We start from the raw sequence: 7742 nt of genomic DNA on the forward strand, positions 1-7742 counted from the left end.
ACTTTGTAGCGCATCTGGTCAGGATGGGGGCTGCCAGAACATCACATATCAATCACATATGAAAGAATACACTAGTGCACGTGACCAGGGCACTGAAATAGGCTAATGAGAACCCAACGGTGCGCCTCTCCTTTTCAATTAGCTCTCTGTCCATCTTCACAGGAACCCACTGGGGAAGGAAACTTTGTGGGTATTTGATACTACTGGCAGATTCTGGTCTTAATCTACCAAAATACAATCTAGTAAAAGGAAGTGTAAATGCCAAAAAGTAAAAAAGGAACACAACACAGGTATCTATGGCAAGGACTGACACACCCTTTGGCAGCCAAACTGGATATTTTGGTAGAAAATGAATGATTAGGGTAAAAAAAGGAAAGAAAAAAAAAGCTCTCTGCGAGGCTGACAATTCTGTTTTTTAAGAGGCAATATGGAGTGTTTAGTGCACAATGGGTTAAGGAGATTAAATATGAATACTATTAATAAATATTACTTTTGAATATATCTTAAATGTGAAGAGAAAGTACAAAAATCTCCCTACCTCCAGCCTCTATCACACTGACAAAATAAAGAAGCATTCACTCAATGGTTTATTTACTTCATGTCCTCTACATTACTGAACAGGCAAAGCTACTGAGAATACAGACTAGTTTAAGTTCCACATATTTTGATCGCCTATTATTTATTTCCTCTTGGCCTTAAGAAGACCCAATATACCTATTTTGCTCTCACAATCACAGATAAACTCACACACACAACCAAAATCTAGTTGTGGGGGGTGGGGGGAAGCTTAGATATTTATATGGAAAATGTGCCCTGAGGGGGGAAAAAAAAAACACTCTAATGTCAGAACTGAAAAAATGACAATTTTGTATTTGAGCATTTCTTCCTGGAAATGTTAATTGCAAAATGTGCCAGCTAAGATTTGCTCCGTTGTTACCAGCACATGTGTATCTCATTTGCTCCTTTGTCTTGCTTCACATCTACACTGCCGTCTCTGTGAATGATGTTCTTGAATTACTGCTCTTTCCAAATTCTTTTTCCTCTACTTTCCAGCTTTCCTAGTTCTCAGGTTTCAGCCTCTGTAGTTCCCCTTGCCTGGTACTCCTTCTGGAATTCTAGCTTTGTAAAATACTAGAATTTTACAAATCCTACAGTGAAGGGCTGTAGGATTTTTCCCCTCCACTTGTATACTGCCAAGGGACTCTTTTTGAAGACCTTACTTTCACCATCAAGAACTAGGGAGGCAGACCCAGTGGCCTTAAGGGATTTAATTAGAGTTCACCAAGTTAGAATCTCCAAGCTCTCAAAGACCTAATTTAAATACAAGTTCACTGATTTTTTTCCAACTCTTTCTTAGACCCTTATTAAAATTTCAGGTTATTAAAGGGAACATCCCGCATTTTGCAATACATAGAAAATAAACCTGGGTTATGCAGAATCTCAAACATCCTCCTGGTGCAAAGAGCAAAATTCTGCCAATTGCTAGGAAAATAATAAGGAATTAGCATATACATTATTAAAATGACAGTGGAATTTTGTTGATCATTATCAATTACATTTATATGGGTAGCATACTAGGAAATAAACATTGGTTATAGATTAGTAAAAGAAAATACATAATTTAATGTACAAAATGATTGCTATCATGACTGCTCTTTACTTTAGGTGGTGTTACATCCCTTTTGTTAAGCTGTCAGCCAGAATCTTTGTGAAAAACTGACGACAAATCATATCAACCTATAAAAACTTTCTGGTCAATCAAACCTCTGTTATATATGGTTATGATAGGAGTGCCATATATAATTCAATTTCTAATTGACAGCATTGCAATTTCATAAGAAAAAAAAATCCTGGTCTTTTCTTGCCCTTTCCTTTCTATATTAAGAATTGTGTCTTAAATAGACATTCTAACCAGAGACTGGCTTAAAACATGAATTGACTATGATGTCAAAACTTAAATAACTAACTACATTAAAATCCACATAGCTTTGGTATGAACAAAAACAGCAACACTAGAAGGTGCCAGGAAGCCAGATGCCACATAAGTAGGAAAAATGGACAAAAAGAAAAGCTAACAGGTTGCTTCAAGAGCATTTAATTGTTTAACCCTCCTTGGAAAGATTGCTCAAAATAGAAGGAATTCATAGAGGAAAGAGAGATGGAAAGAAAATGAAAACTTTGCCACCTTTTGATTTGAGGTACAATTTATAAGACATTTCAACATTGTTTTGTTGCTTTTTTTAAATAGCCGCCAGGAAGAACATTTCCTAGTGAAATAATTATGAAAACTCTGTAACGGTTTCCTTTTTTGAGTGTTTCTTCACTCACATCCCTGTAGTATTAATACATAATTAGCACAGTAGCTTTCTCAAAGTTAACTTTCACTATAGCTTTATTAACTGGATGGAAGACCTGTGTCTTTCAGAGAGTTACTGGTGAAACACAGAATTTAGGTCATCTGTAAACTTTGGATATTTTATTATTTATATGCTTGAGAGGGCATAAAACGTTAGCTATTTCTCCATCTAGTATTTCATTCACTTCATTCTTCCAAAAATATGGCAGTAGAGATACAAATATGAAATATTTTATGTAATTTTCACTGTAAGTCATCATATTTTAAACCTGATTATTTTGGCATTACTGCACAGAAAAATAGCAAAATTATTGTCTTATAAAAGCACACTAATTCTCACTTACAAGATCACAAAACTAGTTTATTGGTATAAATTCATGTGAATTCCCAAGATGAGATATTTTTCATAATTTAAAATTTTAAAGTTATGGTTTATAGTGATCACCCTGGAGCAGTAAAGGAAAATCTGTTTCTTTAGTAGATGCGCTAAAAATTCTTTCCATTTGCTTTCCACCAAAAGATCATGCTTAAGTACTTCCATTAAATATAAAATATTTTTCAGGTTTGCCTTGTTATTTAATGAAATTCAAAATCAGTTTGCAAAGGCAATCGCCCCATTCCCCCAACCCTCCAAAAAATCTTGTCATTTTATGACAAACAGATTTCCTGAGAGATGGAAAACATTCACTGTGAAAATTGCTATATTTATCCTTGAGACATATTTGGTAAAATTCACTAATTTGCCCAGTGCATAATTTCAGTATGTTCATGGAAAAAACAAACTGTCTCACCAATGACTTTAAAAGAGAATCCCTCTGCTCTTAGAATTCGATGGAAGCAAGTGCTATGTAAATACTAATGATTGAGTATGATCTTTCCAGGCAGCGGGAAGGAAAATGCTTATTTTGGTCACACACACACACACACGCACACATACATGTGTATGTAATCTTTTTAAGAAAGGCCTTCATAATACAGTCATAAAGACAAAACAATGGCTGACAAGTAAACATTTAAGTCAGAGACAAAGATTGAGAAAAGAAAGCACAATGACTAGTTTTCTTTTCTTGTTTCTTTTGTTTCGTGACTGCTTTTCCAAATCACATAGGTCAGATGCTAATTGCCCCTCCAGTGGTCTCTTCCAGTGGAACTTTGTTTTAATATGATGTTGCAACATATTCTTTAATAATACACTAAAAATCAAGCACAGGCTACCTTTGGTTCCCTGTGACATATTTTTTTAATTGTAGATAGGCTGGTTTATAAGAAGCAAATGAATTTCCCAAATATGAAGTTGAACATGGGCTTTCACCTTGGAATGGTACTCCAGTCTCCCATCATAGAAGAGCTTATACACCTCAAATCATGACCAGATTGCCTTTTGCACATTATAAAGTAAATGCCACTAGACATTTTATTTAATTTAAAATAAACATAGAATCCAATTTTTTCATTTGATCTGATTACTGATATAAAGGTTAGTATTGCACATTCCTCTAAAATATTGTGTAATAGATTTCACAAAGAATTATCAACAAAATATAAACACATGAAAAGAGTCATAATTTAACTGTTTCTTCTGCTTATAATTCCAGTGTCTAATGAGGCAGGAAAAGGTAGATAATTGAATGGTATCATGGCCATAAGGGATATAGAATGTAATTTAATTCTTTGCATAACAAAATGTAGTGAGCAAACCAAGTATAGTTGCTATAAACTAAATGTGGACCTCCCTCCCCCAGTTAATATGTTGAAATCCTAACATCCAATGGGATGGTATTAGGAGGTGGGCCTTTGGGAGGTATTAATAGGTTATGAGGGTGGAGCCTTTTAGTATCCTGATAAAAATGACCCTAGAGAGTTCTCTTGCCCCTTCTGCAACAAGAGAGCCATCTGTGAACCAAAAAGCAGCTATCACCAGACAATTTGCCAGTGCCTTAATCTTGGACTTCCCAGCCTCCAGTACTGTGAGAAATAAATTTTCTGTTGTTTATAAACCATGCAGTCTATGGTATTTTGTTATAGCAGTTCAAACAGACTAAGACAATACCAAGAACTTAAATCATGTACATCTCTGAAAAATACCTACCTTTGTAAAGAAAATCCCATCTTACATCTGCCTCTTTTCACTAGGGTATTTGAACATACACAATTCTTACTATATCTTAACCAACTGAAAAAAGTAATTACAAAAAAATCAATGTACAAAGTAGGAGATGTGAAATTGGAAAATCATAAAGCTTCATAAGCATGGGCGCGGGTGTTACTATGGAGAGTAAGGACTAAAACTCTCCTATATTTTTTATTTAAGATTCTGTCAAAATGCTCAAACCAAAACACAAAGAGAGGACCCAGAGAAAGTCCACAGCTCAAGACTGAAATCACAGAAGAGCTTCAAATAGAGATCGACTAACTGGATGGTAAAGCTTTAAAACAATATTGTTTACAGTCTAGGAAACTGCTGGTTATGGCAGATGAAATATTTTGAACATAAACATGAAGGAATAAAACTCAAAATATATCTAAGATCTATGAGTTTTTCATAGAGCCCTTGCTGTCTTCAATTTAATTCTGGGTTCCTGCATCACCATTTATACAAATTAACTTGATTTTAGAGAAAAAATAAACCTAGAAGCTACAAAAATAGCCAGTCGGAGTCCTCAGGCTTCTTGCATGTATCCTTCCTCACTTTGTGTTTATGATTGACCACCAATATGTGAGACTTATGATTAAAACCCTCATTTTTAACATCTTAATTTAACATTTACTGATAGATTCATATCAAATATACCGACTATCATTATTTTCATCTGATAACATAGCAGACAAAAACCTGAACTAACCATAAAAAACTGTCAACCCAGCAGTTTTCTTACAGTTTACTTCTTCTTGTACTATTAGTATTGCCTTCAATATGAACTTTCTATACAGGATTTTTTTTTTAATTCTCTAGTAATCTTTGGAGATTTAACTCTCTGCCATAAGGGTGGTATCATCTGCGTATCTAAAGTTATTGATATTTCTCCCTGCAATCTTGATTCCAGCTTGTGCTTCATCCAGCCCAATATTTCACATGATGTACTCTGCATGTAAGTTAAATAAGCAAGGTGCCCTCCTACAGGTGAATCTTCCCAACCCAGGGATTGAACCCAGGTCTCCCGCATTACAGGCAGATTCTTAACCATCTGAGCCTCAAGGGAAGCCCAGAAAATATATGGATCATCTTAAATGAAATACTCATCAACTGCAACATGCAGTAAGACACGGAAAGCAAATGAACAATAATGAGTGTGTGGACCATAAGATGATGTGGGGCCTTCTCCCTGCCCTGATAATACTCCATATACAGTATGCAATTTGTGACTCTTATTTTGTCCAAGATCGCTTATATTAAATAGGAAATGTTTGAGTTTTTGTACAAATTACACAGTATAAGACTTATATCTTGCTGTAGTATTCCAACATATTGTATTGGGTACTCTTCTGTAGTCAATGCACGCTACCCCCCACCCCCCACACACATGCAATGGAGTCAATAATTGTATAATATTATCAAACCAATATTCATAAAACTACTCTAGATACATCAGTCCTCTCAAGTATTTACATGATGATTCCTCATGGATTTTCTGTAGAATTCCATTTCATTCTGACATTCAGAGCTTTAACATTATCTGCCTTTATTTTATCCTCCTCCCTCAGTTCCCATTACTCCTCAACTCTGAAGCCCTCCTTCTTTGTCTTGTTTCTCTACCACATACAATAGAGTCTTTTTCTAAAAGTGTCTTCTTTTCTTCTATATTCCTGCTCAAGTTCTACTTCTTGAAAGCTTCTACAGTGGCGTCTATGCCGCTTATTCCTTTTGTAAAACTGTATTGTTCATTGTACCACACAAATAATTCATTCCTCTGAAAAACTCTCATCTTCCGTCTTCTTCTGCCTCTTCCCCAATCCATTTTCCAGTCTTAGTCTTTGTCTTTCATCTTCATAACTTCATAAAACTATTAAATGCTTGCCCATAAGATAAAGTGAAAAATCTTTACTATGTTACTTTACTGAATATATGACTAAACTGTGAGTTATAAAACCCAACAAAAGAGTGATTTAATCTAGGAACTAATTCCTTACTAACACAACACTGGTGAAGGCAGTTTAGAGTTTCATTGCAGCATGACTTTCATGCTTTGCTCTTTGTTAGGTTTTAACCTTGGCTCTCATAATCCAAGATGGTTCACTACCCCAAGCGCATTCCAAAAAGCGGAATGGAGAAGAGAGAGATGGAAGAACAGCCTCTACCTTGAAGAACAGATTCTATGAGAGATGCAACTCATTTTCTGACACCACAATGCCCTAAACTTAATCAAAAGTCACACCTACCTACAAATACACTAGAAAATATAATATTTATCTCAAGTGTTTGTGCTGTGCTTAGTCATTCAGTTGTGTCTGACTCTTTGTGACCCCATGGTCTGTGAAGCCCATCAAGACCTTCTGTCCACAGGATTCTCCAGGCAAGAATACTGGAGTGGGTTGCCACGACCTCCTACTCAGCTAAAAGTTGGCTATCTTGTTTTCAAAAGAGATATGAATAGATGCAAGGATTAGAGGGTTCTCTATCATTAACTCCAGGCCCGTCTTGCTAGTATTTTCATTCTTTTTACTCCCTCTGCTATAGCAATAAGAAAAATTCTTTTGGCTCCTCAGTCTCCTTTTTTAGCCTGAATCACATTATCTAGAACTGATTTTATGGACTCTTAGCAAGTGCTGCAGAGATAGGGAAACACTTTATTCAAGAAGGAAGGAATACCTGACTCGTAGGTACAGCCTTTGCGGCTTCAAATAAAACTAAAAGAGAAGCACTCACTTAACATAATTTATGGGGAAGAAAAGCAAGGTTAATGTATACTTCAGAATCAGGGAACCTCAGTCCTCCTGTATTTGGAGATAGTAACCACTTGATGGATGCAAAAGACTCACACATCTATACACACAAAAAAATCAAACAAAAAATTGCGAAACAAAGCTGAAAAGGGGGCTTCAGGATTTTAAGATTATTCTTAAGAGTTGAAGTTTGACCTTATAGTCCAACTAGAACCACCACAGGATTTTACTGTGAGATTATTTCTAAAAACACATTAAATTCCCCATCACACATTTGTAATTACGTCAAACCTTGAGAACGATAAAATTTGCTGTAGGGACATTTCTATTAGTGATTCTATTATAATGTGATAGAATTGGATGGTCCCACTGGATTTACATAACACTGCATTTGGTTCAAAAATTATAGAATTTCAGAGTAAAGAAGTCAATGTAAATCTTTTGTTAATAATACAATGAAAAATCCTTTTGTGAAATTCCTATGCCACATCAAAATAAAAATAAA

This window comes from Cervus canadensis, chromosome 4, assembly GCF_019320065.1.
Source record: "Cervus canadensis isolate Bull #8, Minnesota chromosome 4, ASM1932006v1, whole genome shotgun sequence".
NCBI classification, from domain to species: Eukaryota; Metazoa; Chordata; class Mammalia; order Artiodactyla; family Cervidae; genus Cervus; species Cervus canadensis.